The sequence below is a fragment of the Triticum urartu genome, chromosome 1, assembly GCF_003073215.2.
Source record: "Triticum urartu cultivar G1812 chromosome 1, Tu2.1, whole genome shotgun sequence".
Classification (NCBI taxonomy): Eukaryota; Viridiplantae; Streptophyta; class Magnoliopsida; order Poales; family Poaceae; genus Triticum; species Triticum urartu.
The window spans coordinates 550,693,823-550,710,507 of record NC_053022.1 but is presented as its reverse complement, the minus strand read 5'-3'; the positions used below and the strand labels follow the sequence as shown (position 1 = coordinate 550,710,507).

Below are 16,685 nucleotides of genomic sequence, written 5' to 3'. Positions count from 1 at the left end.
GAGGCCTGGCGGTCGCGGCGTCCTGCATGCGTGACGAGACGTCTCGGAGACGTGGCATGACTGGGATTTGTAAATACAGGGTATCAACTTCAGGGATTCGAAGATGAGGGTTCATTTGGGTCGGCCTCTGCAACCTCAGGGTTTATTTCAGACTTCACTCCTGCACCACTGGGCTGCTTCTTCCACGGTGCCGCGCGACCACTCGCCACTATAGCCCACTACGTACCAAACATGAGATCATCTACACCGAGGCGTCCTAAACCCGCCTCAAACCACCACGTCTCGGTCACTCATCGATCACGAAAATTCAACACATACAATCTCAAACGAGTATTAAAACACCTCTCATATCCAGCCTAAATGATGAGGCCAGGGGGTTCGGGCCCGAAGGATGGGTCCCACGCGGAATCGCCCGAAAACCCGGCGTTTCGACGGACGTCTCCTACAATGAGGGTTGTGAACGCCACATGACGCCGCTTTGGCTCGCCACCCAAAGCCAAATTCGGTTATTTAAGCCGGTCGATGTCCCCCAACCCTAGCCCATCGACCACCTCCCTCTCTGCCGCCAAGTGCCAGCCCGAGCCCATTCACCTCCTCTCTCCCGCTCCGGCGCTCTTGCCACGCTCTCCGGCTTCGCCATTGTCCGAAAGAAGATAACCAACTACGTAATGCTCACGCCAGAGCGCCAGGACCAGACCGACCAGGAGATCCGGACGAGACATGTCGCACGCGACCCCCGCATCATTGTCGGGCTTTCTTCGGAGTCGCCGGAGCCGAAGGAGGAGCGGGCGGAGGAGCAGCAGCCGACTCCGATGAAGGTGGCGGATTCGGAGGAGGATGAGGCGAGCAGCCGGAGCAGGAACTGACGTCGGCTCGGGGCTTCAACGTGGATGACGCGGAGGCTAAGTTCGCCGTCACCCAAGCAGACGAGATGCTGGAGCAACAGCCATCCCGGAGTCCTGCCTATGTTAAGGCCAACCGACGGTTCATCTGGTAGGAACGGGCGGCGAGGAGGAGTTGGAGGAGACCCAGGAGCCGGAGTTGTAGCTGCCGCCCATGTACCCGGAGCCGGGCTCGGAGATAGTGGACATCTCCGGCGAGGAATAGCTACGTAGTACATAGGTTTTATAGTCTGCATGCTTTTGTATGGATTTGAGAATCTAGTATGAGATGTCAGGACGCAAGTTTGTTAATTTTTTAATACGGAAGATGTTAGGATGCAATTGTGTTAAATTTAGGAGTGCCACCACCACCGCGGGGGTTTGAGGTAGACCTGATCATTCCCCGGGCCGGGCTTGGCAAAGCCCGATGAAAAAATCCCAGGCCCGAGCCCGGCCCGGCCCGGCCCGAAGCACATGAACAGTGGCGTTTTTTAATTAAATTAATAATATTCGGGATAGTACTTAATTTATTATACCTATATTTCAAATAAAAAACATATATATACGCATTTCGAGCTTATTCCGGGCCGGGCTTCAGGCAAGAAATTGGAGCCCGAGCCCGGCCCGAATGTCGGGCTTCGGGTTCGGGCTGCCGGGCCGGGTTGTCCATGAACAGGTTTAGTTTGAGGGTAGATGCTCTCACGGGTAGGAAAAGAGCTGAAAGATAAAGGCCACTGGTGACTGGGGAGGGCACAGGCAAGAGACCGCGTGCTCACGCCGGTCGAGGCGAGCGCCCTTGGCTGGCACGTCTGCTCGCTCATGCTCATGTGAGCATGCCTCTTCACTGCACAGCAGGCCTGGACGACCAGACCCTTCACGTAGTAGTAGCTAAGGCACGCTTGAGAGAGACGACCAGAGAGACGGTGGAGAGGCGGGAAAAAGAAAAGAAGCTCCCGCCAAGACGAGATTCCACCAAGCCAACGGGAGGCACGATTTCTGATGTACTTCCATGTGTTGTCCATTTTACACAAATCAAACTGAAATTTTAGACAAAAGGGCACACTCCGTTCTTTAAACAAAAAAATATGGCGCGCTGGAAGCCAAAGAGAGCGAGCTGTGAACGATGGCAGCTCCACTTTTTCCTCCTCTCCGGAGGTGCAGAGCAGAGCAATCAGACCACGGTGCCGTGCAAGGTGTGGGGTGAATAGACAGACATCACATGCCCTTATAGGCTACTACAGTGCGTGCTAGTGGAAGAGAGGAGAGGGACCACGACGAACCAACGGACACTTGCTTGCTTGGTGCCTCGAGCCCCGCGTGTGCCAACGGTCAGAACGCGCCGCGTACGCGTTGATTTGCGCGATTTTTCCATCGACGAGATAGTTGCCCAGCGTCTCGAATGGTCTTTTTTCTTTAGATAAAATATGCTTATATTCAAATCACGAAATTATACAAAAGTTTTTAACCCAACCCCAACCCGTATAAGCACACCCGAGCACACATGTAATGAACCAGAAAAACATAGAGCACCATAACACAACCAGTAAAATACCAATATCTCCATAGCTCTTTGCTAGCATTGCGCAATGTAATCTGCAACCATACCCAAGCAGATAATCATCTTCAACCATGGCATAATAGCTGCCACGCTGCTTCCTCTTTTCTTCACTCTCGCGTCGAAAAGGCAAGGATTCATTTATGCATCCGACACACCTACACCGGCCTTCGTCATTTGTGGCTTTGAGTACCTCTATATGTGCCCCTTCCTGATGGAAGAGAACTAGGATCCGGTTCTGACGCAGCGGCTTGCCAAACCATCTGGGCAAAGCAAGACATCCATCCGGCAGCAACACAAAGAAGTAGGAAGAACAACAACACAAAAATCATACCGCGGGAGGAGGAAAAGAAGAATCTTCGTCTCTACACAACCACCACCCATTTGAGGACCAACCCCCCCACATGCCGGTCGACCTCCAGACACCATAGCCCGCGACCTTGATAAGATCCGGGGATCCCCACCCCGCTGACTCCTAGACGAAGGCAAGAGCCCCGCCTGACCGCGAACGGAGCCCGAGCAAATTTATTCAGACGCGTCGTCGCGACGACCTCGACAGTGACTCTCTCAACCCTAACCCTACTGAGAACATCTGACGCACAAATCCAAGGTTCCCCGTTCCTCTTGCTGCCGGAGCAGCCAGTGAAGGAAGAGGAAACCAGCAGCAGCGACACGCAAAGGTACCCGTCGCCTCGTGTTCACGTGGCTAACCCTAACCCCTCATGTTTTAACCTCCCGGGGCATTAGGTCTTTTCATGTACGGTTCAGTGTGTGATGCATAGTTTTTGATGCAGTACTAGATTACTAGGAGTGGCGGAGCCAGGTTTATTACAAATGGGTATGCATATCTCAAAATTAGTATAATCCCGATTAATTAGAATGAACTAGCATGTTAAAAGAGAGAGACAAAATTAAAGATGTACATCCATTTTTCACAAAGAAAGAAGTTGCACACCCATTTTGTACTCCGTCCATGACCGATTGACTACTACTAGTCTCTAAATATATTAAGTTATTAAGCTTCCAAGTTGAAGCCCTGGGAGAGTTCGCGTATTTTTTTTCTTCAAATGAACCCGTCTGTGAAAGGGAAAATTATTCATTAATATATTAATAACTCTCAAGAATATATTAATAACACCGGATGCAACCTGTTAGAGGCCCAAAGGGGGAGACGTCAACCGGCCCCGCAAAGGCCGGAAAGATGCCACGAGCAGAATGACAACCCAGTTGCGTCGATCCCAACCTTAGTCTTTTATTTCATTTGAAACATTTTCAATTTTGCGTTCGTGATCACCCATTAGCTCGATCATGCAAAGTTATGAATAAAGGTGATTCTCGCACATCCTTTTCACAACTTTCTTTTTCATATGAACATATTGACTCTCCCGCGGTAGGTTTTGATGCGGAGTCTAAAGAGATCCTCCTATTTACCTGACTCGTGGGTTGCATCATAATGTTTGGGCCGGTTTAGGTGTTGCATCCCAAGATCCTTCAAACAACCTTGGGGGCTGCATCAAGGTACACCGACCTCCGTTGCAAAACAGCCAAATGCTTGAGCTCAGACAAAGCCGACTTCCCTCTCTAGTACATGGCTTCCATCAACTCACTCATGGGATGCAAAACAAAAGGTAGGTCATGTCTGCTCAAATTCCTTGGCTTCCTTTTCCGGTGTGCTTGGATGTTGGAGGCAAAGTTCTTAGTGACCCAAGTGGTTTCATCCCTGATGTTGTCACGGGTGTTGTCATGGTGGCTAGAGCGGTGGCCACCAAAGAAGAAGGGTTAGGCGGATCTGAGGCCTTCTCCATGGGCTATCCTTTATGTTGGGCTATGGGATTCTATTGTTCCTGGATTTCATGAGAATCCTATGCTCACCTTCTCCTACGAAGGACACCGTGAGGCTGGACAGGGAGACGAGGGGAGTGAGAAGTTGCATACTACAAATAGGTTTGGAGCTCATCCTCGATGGTGCTTGCGGTAGGGCAATGATGCCCGCGACAGAGGTTGGCGACCAACATTCACCACCACATCATCGATTTCTCTAGCCAAAGAGCGGCCTTTTTCATCCCTCCCGTGTTGGACGCCAAACGGAAGGCACATCGGGTTTTGGTTGGAATCCATGGCTTCCTTTACGGGTGAGCTTGGATGTTGGAGGCAAAGTGCTGGAGATCACGGCAAACTTGAGTGGTTTCGTCCTCGATGTTGTCGTGGTTGAATTCGATCATGATGTGTGCTAAACCCAACTGTTTTTTTATGTATAGGGTCATCTTTGTAGAAGTTGGTAATATTATGTAATTTCTTTTGTTGGGGTCTTGATGTGAAATGTATTGCTAGGTCTATATAATATGTTCTGAGTGCTCCAAAACCCTTCTTTGCTCAAAAGGGAAGGGGATGAAATGAGAGATGATCGTTTCATTTTGTGCTAGCTAGTTGAGCAATCCATTCTCGGATATAAGAAACGTGCAAGGGAACTTTTCTTTCTTTTCGAGTCAAAGTGCTTATACAAATTTTAGATGATTTAATAAATAATAAGTTTAGAATTAGGTGTCGAATTATAGAATTATATATTTATTAAATGCTTTATCAATTTAACTTTCAAAAAATACTTTTCATAATTAATTTTATGTGGAAAATTATTTTGCCAAATCCCAATTTATATTTAAAATTATTGGTTTTTAGTAAGAATATTGAATTCATTTTATGTGGAAGATTACTAAGAATCTCAAAGGGTTTTTGCCTGGTCCAATAATACCCATACGGTAACATGGTATGACCCTTGAGTGAAAAATAGGGAATATGTTAATGCATGATCGGGCAAGCCAAACTATATATCATTAACATATTGAAATGTGTCAAGTAACTACACTTACAATAGTACAAAAATTCCACACGGGCCAAAAAGACCTTAAGTGACGTGTTTGGATGCTAATTGCAGGGTAGTACGACCAGTGTTGTACATAGAACTAAGAAGCAGCAATTTTTTTAAATAATACATTTTTATTAATTTATACAGAAATAATACGCCAAACTTTTATTTTCTAAAAATAATATCGACCTCCTCTCGCCGGAGGACGAGTGGACCCCGTCGGCCTACTGCTGACGACTGGACCACGTCGGCCTATCGGAGGACGACAGGTGGTCGGTCTTCCACGTGGCACCCGACGATTGGCCCGACCACGCCGCACCATCCCCCCTCGTCCCGGCATGGGATGTCGGTGCCCGGGGCCCCGCCGACACGGGCCTGTCGTCCTCCCTCTGGACGATCGTCCCCCTGTTGGACGACAGGGTGCCAGCCCCGCGCGTCGCCCCGCTTCTCTTCCTCCTCGTTCACTTATCCTCCTCTTCCTTTGTTCTTTGTTGTTCTTCCTTTCTTCTCTTTCCCACCCAAAAACTAACCCATTTGTACATCAAATTGAGCCGTTTTTTTTTCTGATTTGCCACCATAGATACGTTGTAGATAGCTGGGGGAGGCAAGGGAGACATCGATCTAGTGATGGGGTAGCTCGTGGTGGTCGTGGTGAGCATTTTGGTGGAGGTGGTGGTGAGCATATTGGTGGAGGTGGTGGATGTTCTGTTGGTGCTGGAGGTGGAGGTGAAGCTGCGGCACTGTGGTGGAGGTGAAGCTCTGGCTCCGGTGATTGAAGGCCGCCGTTCGTCATCGTTGCTTTGCACACTTCAAGGGTATAATTTTACAGACATTTTCTCTTGTAGATGTTATTTGCTCCAGTAATATTTTGTATGCGAGGGACATATTCTACCTATCTATGCGACAGACATATATCTATCTATGTTTGCGAAAGATATATTCTACCTATGTATGTGAGAGACATATTTCTATTCATTCGCATTGTTAATCAAGTTACATTTCAGGAGAGAATACTAGAGATAATTAAGATACAAGTAAATCAAAATTAAATAGTACGACTTTGCTTAGATAATACAACATACAAACTACATCATCATCCGTTGATGCAGCACTCTTGCCCTTCAACGATGAGGCACCCTTGCCCTTCGACGATGAGGCACTCTTGCCCTTCAACGATGCGGGTGTCTTGGCCTTGCTGCTCGGCATGAAGATATTGTCTTCATCTTCGCTTTCGTCATTCCATAAAAAAGCATGCTCTGTTGCTGTCTTTAGAAAAGTTGCACTCTTATGATGTTGCTTCTTCCACCTTACATGCAACCTGTGAAGTTCTTTTTGTATCTCCTCAAAGGTCCTTGCAGGCCACCCGCACCTACTTAATGCATGGGCCAACTCATTCAGTATGGTGTCACTACTGATAAGTCCGTCCCATTGAATTATCATATTGTCTATCTTGAAATTGCTGGATAACCTCAGAAGACATTTCGACATACCCGGGTGGAAACTACGATCGAAAGGATAATGGGACATCTTGACGAGACTACAATGCACTACTTACCAACCTTTCTGTATGGGGGGAGGGGGGGGTTATAAGGGTTGGCGGGAAAGAAGTTGGCGGAACATAAGGGTTGGCGGGAAAGACAATGGCGGGAACAGAAGGGTTCGCGGGAAAGAAGATGGCGGGAAAGGCAGATTTTGGCAGGAAAGAAGATGGCGGGAAAGGGTTCCCGGGAACACGGTTATGAAGAAGTGTTGTGGACAATTAGGCCAGGCTCAAGCGAGGGTGCTGAGATACAATTATGGGACGAAATACAGTTCCATTAGCTCACAAATTTGCTTGCATGCAGCTATCGTGTTAGGGTAAGCCGACTGGAACTAATTAGCCACGGGTACGATGATTAGTTTCAATCATTTTTAGGGAGGACGACTGGAACTAATCATCTTCAGGGAAGACGACTGAAACTAATCATTTTCAGAGAGGACGACTTGCTGTGAGACGACTGGACACTAATCATCTACAGGTAAGACGATTAGGTCCAGTCGTCTTACCGCAAGCAAACGCCGTATTATTTGTGACAAATATCTAAACCGTGTATTATTTTTGTAAGTTAATAAAAAATGTATTATTAAAAAAAAGTTAGCTAAGAAGCAAACGTGCATCTTGCCGTGCCGTTTTCTTTGTAGCGTCTTCCTTTGTTCCTTGTTATTTGTTGAGTTTTCATGGACCGAATGATGCCGTATTACCACACAAGAGGTTAGCGTACTGTGTTGATGTTACAGTGACATGTTTGTCTCACATGCTAATGGTCCTGTCTCGAAGATTGAACAAGGCGGTCTGCAAAAGGCCAAACACCCGTTGACACCCCGGGTCTCACATCGTACTCAAGCTCGATTCAACCAGGGGGCTCCCATCCTTTTCCAAAAAAAACTTTTGCTTTAGATCAGGAGATACTCAATTTACATCTATTGCCAATTTGTAAATTCCAAGACTTTTGGTTCTGTTATGATCAATGGCGGAGATAACGCCTTCACCTTACGACAATAATAGATAACAAACGACCGAGGATCCTAAAGTCCTATGAAATTTTTACTTAACACCTCAATTCAAGGAATTAATATAAAATATAACATCACAATCCATCCTCGTGGAAGGTTCTAATTGAATATGTTTATTTTTTCGTTTGCAAAATGGTTCATAAATTTTTTTTGGGCGGCAGTCACTTTTTCTGCGAAAACATGAGGGCAAAAGGGGCCACGGCATGGCTGAGCTATGCATGAGCGGAAGCAAGTCCGAATTTGACGGGTGCGGGTCGAGCACGGGGTTTGTGGGGGTCCTTGGGGCTTTTCATATGGGAGGAGTGGGTGCAAGTATGGGTGTGGGTGATGACCAAGACAATGATGGGAGTAGGGCAACCAGTGAGACGGCGTGTGGCAATACTAGTTAGATGCCGGGGAAGGGGGGGGGTAGGTTGCAGGGAAGAAATGGGAAGAAGCTGAACAATAGAAACAGTTGGAGGAAGGAGATATGGCAACTCATTCAGGATCCAACGACCGGATTAAAAATTACAGATGCCAAACTTTTTAAGGTACTTGATGGATAGATAGTCCAATTGGACGACCCGACCCGAGGCTGGTAAAAAATCCTAGGCCGGGTCAAGTTGGGCTTGACATTTGGGTCGAGACCAGGCCTCATTTTCAAGTAGATAATATGGTTTGGGCTGGGCGTGCACGCGGATGCATGGAAAGTGTCATTCAGGTCGGGTTTTTGGGCTTCGGGAGCATGCTTGGGCTGGGCTTGGACTTGGACTTGAAAAGTATCCGGCTTTGGGCCAAGCCCGGCCTTTGTGAGGGTCATGCCAAAGATGCATGGAAAGTGTCATTTAGGCCAGGTTTTGGGCCGGGCTCGGACTTGGAAAATATCAAGCTTCGGACGAGGCTCGGACTTAGAGTTTGAAGGTCGGTTTTTTTTGCAAGCCCGTCGCGGCTTTAGGCAGCCTGCTCCAAAATCCTACCAACTCCCACCAACCCACTCAGTCCTACTGCTAGCGTAGCAGAGGCCTTGCCTTCATCTCCAGCCGACATTGCTTTTTCACAAGGAAGTTACTCCCTTTGAGAATAATTGTTGGAAATCATTGCACACTAAGGGTGCCAACATTAGCCTACTTGTAGGGCAAGTCAAGGTGACGTGGCACCTTTCCTCCTCGGGCCAATTCTTGGTTAAATCCATGCACTCCAAATTAAGAGTCAATTTACACCACCGACGCTAAAACTTGGAGTGAAAAGTTAGTTTACTGCTAAAACTTGCGACATACATTAAACTAATGCCTTAACTTTGCTTTGGTGTGCATATACGATGCAAATCGCGTTTGTATACAAACACGGTCTTGAGTAGGTGTGCCAACATGGCGTGGGGCCACCATCAACCACCAACCGAGGGAGGCAGGGACGTGTGGTCCTTGGGGCTCTTCATATGGGAAGAGGGGGTACAGGATGGGTGGGCGTGTCGACCAAGACGGTGATGGGAGGAGGGCAACCAATGAGGCGGCGTGTGGCAATGCTAGTCAGATGCCCGGGGGGGAGGGGGGAGGGTTGTAGTTAGGCCGCAGGAAAGAAACAGAAAGAATATGAACAATATAAAACAGTTAGAGAAAGGAGATATGGCAGCACATTTAGGATGCAACGATTTAAAAAATTATAGATGTCAATTTTTTCTCTAGGTGCTTGATGGACAGACAATCTAGCTCGACAACCCGGCCCGAGCCCGGTCAAAAAACCTGGGCTGGGCTGAGTTGGTCTTGACATTTGAGTCGAGATCAGGCCTCATTTTCAATCACGTAATATAGTTTGGGCCGGGTGTGCACCCAAAGGCATGGAAAGTGTCAATCAGGTTGGGTTTTCGATCTTCGGGAGTATGTTTGGGCTGGGCTTGAAAAAGTATCCGGCTTTGGGCCGGGCTTGGCCTTCGGGAGGGGCATGCCCGGGAGGCATGAAAAGTGTCATTCAGGCCGGGGGTTGGGTTTCGTGCCTGTGTTTGGGCTGGGCTCGAACTTGAAAAGTATCAGGCTTCGGGCTGGGCTCGGGCAGGTTGGGTTTTTTGCGAGCCCGGCCCGGCCTTAGGCAGCCCGCTCCAAAATCTTACCAACTCCCACCAATCCACCGCCGACACACTCTCTGGCAGCGGCCATGGCGCCGCCCCTCGCCTCCGGTAAGCGACCTCCTCCCCCAAACCCATGCCCGGCCCCTGATAAACTGCGGATGAACCCCAGCGCTAACACCCGACCCCTCTTCTCCCCCTGCAGGTCCCGGTGCACTGCAGCGGCGGCGTCTCCGGGCGGCGGCCGAAGGCAACCTCTAGCTCTTCAAGAGTACGTGCTCGCATCCTGCTCCGCCCGCGGATTTTGGGTTCTGGGTGCTCGATCGAGCGCCGATTTTGGGAGATTTTTTCCATTTTTTTTGGGTCCGTGTCTCCACGCAGGGGCCGCGAGCGCGCTGGACGGCGGGAAGGGACGCCTCAGGGGTGCGGCGGAGGCCGTGAAGCTCCGCGGCGCCGGGGCGCTGCACTTGGCCACGCGCCGTGGGAGGATGCCGGTGTGCGTGTACCTGGTCTGGTCGAGGAGCTCCACCGACGAGACAGGTGGGCACTTGGTCTCCCTCCCTCCTCTTACGAAAGCAAGACCCTTGTTTTCTTCCCCCCTAGACTAGAGTAGATGACTGGAGGTTGGTTTCGTTGAGCTCCTCTTGACAGATGTGATGGATTGGCTGTTTGGTTGTCTGCTTCCTTGACACCAAGCAATGGGAGGGACTGATCACTTACCATGAGGATGGCTATCAGATTGGGTTGAATTTCATGCGGTCTGCACGATGCGTAATCAATCATGAGTAACCATGCCTCTATTTCTGTCGTTTCCATGTTTCATTTTTCTAGTTTTGGCAGTCTACAAACTACTATCATAGAAAATGGTTTGTAGATTACCTTAATTGGAGGGAAATTTTATGTAAAGTCAGCTTATATATGCCTGGGAATTGAACTAATTTATGCCAAAAATGGGACTGGATTTATCTTGTTTTGTTGAGAAATCTAAGGCTTAACTTGTCAATTGGCCCTGTTTTTGAAACATACATCTAACTCCTTTGTTTGCATTAATCTCATGAAGTTCATTTATTCCAGATGCAGTGTATACTGTTTTGACAGAAACCTTTTGATTTGGATGAATCAACAACGAACTCCAAACTCCTCCATTATTTCTTGTTTAATGCTGTTTATGAATATACTCTGGCTTTTAAACGACCTGTAGTATCTGATCTTTGTATTGTGTAACAAAGTATCTTGGCATCACGGCACTTGCATAATATGTACATATTGAAGTGGAATCATATGACACTTGTTTGATTATACACATGACTTGGGCGCTTATAGCCTAGGCTTTTCAATTCTTTATCCTTTTTAATCTTTTGGTGATTCATTCTACTGTGGATCATTAAAATGAAAGTGTGAGTGCCTTGAGCCAAGATATTTTCATGTATGATTACTTTTAAAGGGAACCTAAAATTTCTGTCCTCCTAGTTCTGACTTCTGAATGTGATGTTGTATGTAAAATGTTTGTATGTGTATTCTGGAAACAGATGCATGTTTATATCGCAAAACCTTTACATGATTTTCTTCTATTTCTTGGGCAATTTTCGTCTATGAGTCTCTTATTCAGTTTATTCTCTTTGATGTCCCTGATAGGCTATACACCTCTGGCTAATGCAATTATTGCTGGCACTCTGGAGACTTTCCGGTATCTTCTTGATCATGGTGCTAATTCAGATAAGCCCGATGGAAAAGGGTCTACGCCTCTCCATTTGGCTGCTGCAGGAGGTCTCTCCCTACATGTGCTTATCTTGTTCCTCTGTGTCTTCAAATTCTTTGTTTGTGTGTTCTGGGGTGATGTAATGAAACTTGAAACGGATCATGTACATTATAAGTAAGAAGGTAGAAAATGCCCATGTCGTAATTGGTTGTGCATGTGCATAGATATGACAGTGTCATCTGAGCATTTAGAGATGTTTCTGTGACAAATGAGTTGTTTATTAATTGCTATCTTTTAAGTCTAAAAAACACCCTTTATCAATGCGCGTGTGTGTATGTATCATGAATTATGTATTCCTTGTCTCAAAATGAGCTGCATTGACATAAATTCAGTATAGGTAAATTCAGAAGTGATATAATTTATTGTGTCAGGAAAACAAAGTAAAATATGAATTTGTTTCAAGTCACTATTCATACTTGTTGTGGGTATTTCACTGACATCTATTCAATTATGTCAATCCAGAAGTTATCTTGTTTACGTCCCTATCAGCTGTAAGATAACAAATATGGACTTGTTTACAGCCACTATTTACAGTTACTGTTGCTGGTTATACATTTATAAGTGAGTGATGCCACATTCGTATAGTACCTTCTTTGATTATTTGGTTCTCATTGCAATAATTTTCCTGATGTTTCCAACCTAGTTATTTTACAGTTACTTCCTAAGGTAAATGAATACATATCCAAATCTTATGTTGCATGAAAAACGTAATAAAATGAACCTCTTAACATTGGAGGTGTAGTTCACACTAATTGTCTTCCGCAGATTTCAATGTTTATATACAGCAAAGATATCTAGCAAAGAAGTGTGAGGCTATACACTCCTATTTTCTGGACAACTTGGTACCACGTGGGTTCCTAAATTGTTTAAACACATTTTAGAATTTATACTCATTAATTACTGTCTCTGTTCATTGTTACTTGCCATTTAGAGGACATTGACACGGTCTCAGTCAAACATGTTTGGCCATTACTTTTCATAACTATTTGTTAGTAAAAGTTTTGTTACATTGAAGTATTTTTCATGACAAATCCATGGTCATTTTCATGTGCGAAATCCTAATAAATCTGCAAGTGGAGTAACTATTTTCATCCATACCATCACTTATGGTGCAACTTTCATCTACAAAACCAGGTTGTGTCAATGACAGATAGGGCCTGATCCTACATGTCATTGACATAGGCTGGTGGTATAAATGAAAAGTTTTTTTTTTCAAGTTCACTGCACACATTCTAGCATGTCATTTATTTGAGAACGGAGGTAGTATTCCAATACAACTAGCTAAGTGCACATATTGCTTTGGAAACTTTGATCCCTAAGGTAACTGTCTCCAGCATATGCCCATGATAAAATGATATTAACAAGCTTTCAGTAACAAAAAGTACTGTCACAATAACAGCAGCAGCAGCAATGCCAAATAACCTGTTGGATATTATGTATTATGCAAATAACCTATTGTTTTCCATATTGTTATGAATTAATAACCTACTTTGTATTTCTCATTCAGGAAATTGTGAAATAGTAAAAGCCTTGCTCTCAGAAGGGGCCAATGTTGATTCATTGTGTGATACCGGGATACCACTGCATATGGCTGCTTTCTGTAAGCAGGTTGGTGCTATGAAGATTTTGTTGGACCACCATGCAGATGTACGTCACTTGTTTATGTACCCTTCCTTCTTAGGTTAACAGGATCCACATCAGTAAATTCATGATTGTTTTGTCTGGTACTACTTTCTCTTTGTCAACTGCCCATATTAACAAAGATATCTCTATTTCAATGATAAAAAGATCAAACATGTTCCCGAACATTCATCATGTAAGGGTACTGATTTTCTTAATATTTCTTCTCAGTGTAACAAGGTATTCAACACTGCCTATTCACCTCTTATTGTGGCTCTCAATGTTGGCTCGCTGAAATGTGTGAAGCTTCTGATTAAGGTATGGTGCATTCATCTCATTTCATTGACATCTTTTGAACTCTTGATAAGTATCACATGAAAAAGGAAGGAGTATAAATGATGTCATGCTTATTTAGAAGTGTCTTTGCAACATTTCTTGTGTTAGGCTGGCACTGAGGTGAAGGGTGTTGGCACTGTAACCCCCTTAACAATTGCTGCCAACAATGGCTTAACTGACTTCTACAAGTGCTTACTGGTGCAGATCCTGATGTTCGTAATGATGTAAGTTTTAACTTTCACTCCAGCAATATTATGTTAAGAAACTAATGCAAAACCATGCTGTGTTGTTAAGGCTAAGCAAAGCTTAGTTATCTGTTATTTTCACCCTCAAAGCCTAAGAAGTCCATTAATGATTCCGGTTGGTCCTTGGTGACCATGAAGGGATGAATTTACACCATTATTCTTAGATGCACAATCGATCCATATACCATCATACCTGGTGTTCCAATTGAAGTGCAAACCTTGTGGTTAATATTTTATATTTCTACCATTTACGAACGATGCGAATCTGTACAAGATGATGTCTCTGGAGTGTCTGACAATAATTTGGTGGAATGATAAGTGAGTTCTTGTTCAGTGCTTTGAGGCATTATCTTCTGAAGTTCTTGTCAGATGTGTAATTACTGCTTTAAGATGTTGCTGTATTAAAACTGAACGGGTTTCTTTTTTCTTCTTTATTTGAACCATAGTGTTGAATATCTAAATATATTATCATATACCTTGTGTTCACACTTCATTCCTTGGCTGTGCTTCTGTTATTTTGTATTACCATTCTGCAAATGCTCCAGTGAAACTTATCTTTGTTTTATTCTTATAACAGTTTGGCCATCTTCCAATAGAAATTGCTGCATATAACAATAGACAGAAATATGTTGAGATCCTTCTTTGAGTAACTTCACGTACTCCATATGCGCGGGACTGGAGTGTTGATGGATAATTCATTTGGTGAAATCAATGCCATCGGTGGAGGTATAACTTGAGACATCACTGCCAATATAAGTTCCTTTCTATAGGTTCTTCAGCATGCCCTTATAACTTAATAATAGGTACTCAATTCTTTGTGTGAGGATGTGATGTGAAGTTTACTGTGGTATGTGAAATAAGCAGTTTATTGTGCAGTCATATAAATGAGTGAACTGGATCAATAAAATGTTCACATCATAAATATTTTGTCTTTTAATTTTTTTCTCATGCCCTTCTGATATAGCTCATGTAAGTATGTAAGTCTTATCTCCTTACCACACATCCTCATTACTTGTGCCAAATGATTTGTGTGCTGTTTCAGGATAACTCCATGAACAACATGAATCCAGCTGATCTCAAGTTAGAAGAAAGCAAGGCAAATAAGAGAAACGATTATGCTACTGCAGTCAAACTTTACTCTATGGTATATTATTGCACTTGCACCATATCTTAGCCAGTTAGCCTACACTTAATTTGCTGTTGTGTGATAACCAAAGCTTTAAATTGAGAGTTGACATGCTTTCTATTATTTTGAATCTCTAGTAAGAATTTAGTAACATTAAAGTGTATGTGCGTCCTTTATTTGTTCTTTTGCTGTTTTAATTTTCTTTCTATAAGGATTGCATTTATGTTTAGAAAGTCTATTGATGCAAATCCCCTGCATGGCTGTTACAGAAAGCAATTTCTGCTGTGCCAACGCTACTAAGGTTTTCTGCATTAGTAACAGAAAACCCAGTAGGACATCACTGTAGATTTGCTTCAAAATTTCAATTGTAACTCTGGCATAAAACCATCAAGTAGTATATCTGTTATAGAAAATTGTCAATAGTTTATCTTATTATACTAATTGTTGGATAGAGAGGACAGAGGAACAAATTAAGCTCTTGTTTGGATGAATGGGTCTTAATTTCAGCATCCTAGCGTGTATCAATTATTTGATTTCTCAGGTAATCAGTGCCCAGTTTACCACCTTAACTCTAGTCTAGTGGTAACCTGCCCTGGCAATTTTCTTGTGTACGTACCTGAGAACAGCGCAGTAGTATATGTGGGTCATAGCAGTTAATAAGCCAATGTGGTGACTTTTTGTTTGTTTGTTAATGTAGGCAGCAGACCGCTGCCCAGATGATGCAACACTGTACTCAACTAAGAGCCTTTGCTGGCTTAAGATGGGTGAAGGAGACCAAGCTTTGATGGATGCTGGAATTTGCAAGATGAAGCGCACAGGTTGGGCAAAGGCGTACTTGCAAGGATCTGCTCAAATTTTACTGCTGACAGCTTGCAGTCCAGGATTGGGTTGGATTCAGCCTCGTTGGGGCAGCCATCACAGCCAAGAGTGATTTTGGCGGCGGCCCTAGATCTCGGCCATCGAGCGGACAATGAGGAACTGGGAGTACTGTGACTAGGATTCAACAGGGCAACCGACGAGCAGCGCGCAGTGATTCAAGACCATGAAGATAGTGATGCTTGCAGTTTCGGTTCAGACAACAGGCAAGGTCGACCCTCAAGCTCCAGGCTGGACTAAAAGGTAATGACCCACATGCCTCCCTCTTCGTTTAGTGGTGCAAATGGGTGTAAACCACCTGGACATATCATTGCTGCTGAAATTTGTTTAGACCATCAGAATTATAATTGGAGATCATGCTATTGGCTTCCTCATGGTTTCTTCATAACCCTCTAATTATAAACAAGATGCCGGTCTGTTGTATGGTCCTGGCACAATACCATGAATGGTTCTTATTAGTAGTTCGCTGTCATAGATTAACTAAGTAAGTGTGACATGCTGAAATTAGATGATGCCATGCGGATGACTGAATTGGTTAGGACCTGGGGTACTGAACTGCAGCACACCATGAGGCATAATTTACCTCTCTGGTTGGGAGTTTTGTACTGCTAAATAATTGTGACAACAGAATTTTAATGATGCCATGTGACATACAGAATCGTGGTGGGGAATGGAAGGAACTGAAAACTTACATACAGTATCATGGATGGTTCATATAATCTGTTTGGTGTTATAGTTTTATTAGTTTGTTCTTATTTTAACGACATGTAGCATACCCTGATGGCTGCCGGCGGCAAGTTGTTGACCCCTGCCGAGGTGGCCGCCAAGCTCCC

General features: G+C 44.7%; 1 pseudogene; it reads left to right on the top strand.

Annotated features, from left to right (window-relative positions):
* Positions 1-9,964: 9,964 nt before the first annotated feature.
* LOC125528978 lies at positions 9,965-16,685 on the top strand (annotated as a pseudogene).